The following is a 717-nucleotide window of genomic DNA, read 5'->3' as shown; positions in this document are numbered from 1 at the left end:
ATTTTTTTCATTTGGTTCTTTGGTTATCGATACTTTTTTGTTTTCATTTGTTTATTTTCTTTTTTCTTCTTAGGTTTTTGTTTTTGTTTTAATTTTTTATTCTTCTTCATTTGTTTCTTCAATTTTATTTTTGTTTTTTTCATTTTTGGTTTAGTTTGTTTATTTTTAAATATCCTTGTTTCTTTGGTTTTTCATTTTTTATTTTTGTTTCTTTTTTGGTTTTCTTTTGCGTCTCATACTACTTTTTTTTTATATGTCAAATTGTTTTTGTAATACAACTTTAACATTTTTACAATACAAGTTTGACCTTTTTTAATACATGGTTAATATGTTTAGTGTACACATTTTTCAAATGCAAGATAATATTTTTCAATGCACTTTAAATAAAATTATACCACTCGCGAGCGCTATCCCTCGCATTCAGTGAGACCTACGGCTCCCTCACTGAAGGGGGCCATTCGCGCAGAAAGGAAAAGCAGAGGAGAGAAAAAGGAGCGAGCAGGTGCCAGCCACAAGGTTTGCATCGGATTCGTAATAGACTAGTAGCGCGGGTATAGTTAAGTCTAAACAGGCGGGGTTTTGCATCGTTTCTTCTCCATTTTTCCTGGGTTTTTCTGTTTTATTTATCACGCTTTTTTCTCTATTTTCATTCGGTTTTTCTTTACTTGTATTTTTTTCTTTGATCTTATTTATTTATTTCTTATATTTTGTTTCTTT

Source organism: Triticum aestivum, chromosome 1D (assembly GCF_018294505.1).
Source record: "Triticum aestivum cultivar Chinese Spring chromosome 1D, IWGSC CS RefSeq v2.1, whole genome shotgun sequence".
NCBI lineage: Eukaryota > Viridiplantae > Streptophyta > Magnoliopsida > Poales > Poaceae > Triticum > Triticum aestivum.
The sequence above is the reverse complement of the archived record's forward strand: the minus strand, read 5'-3'. Positions refer to the sequence as shown.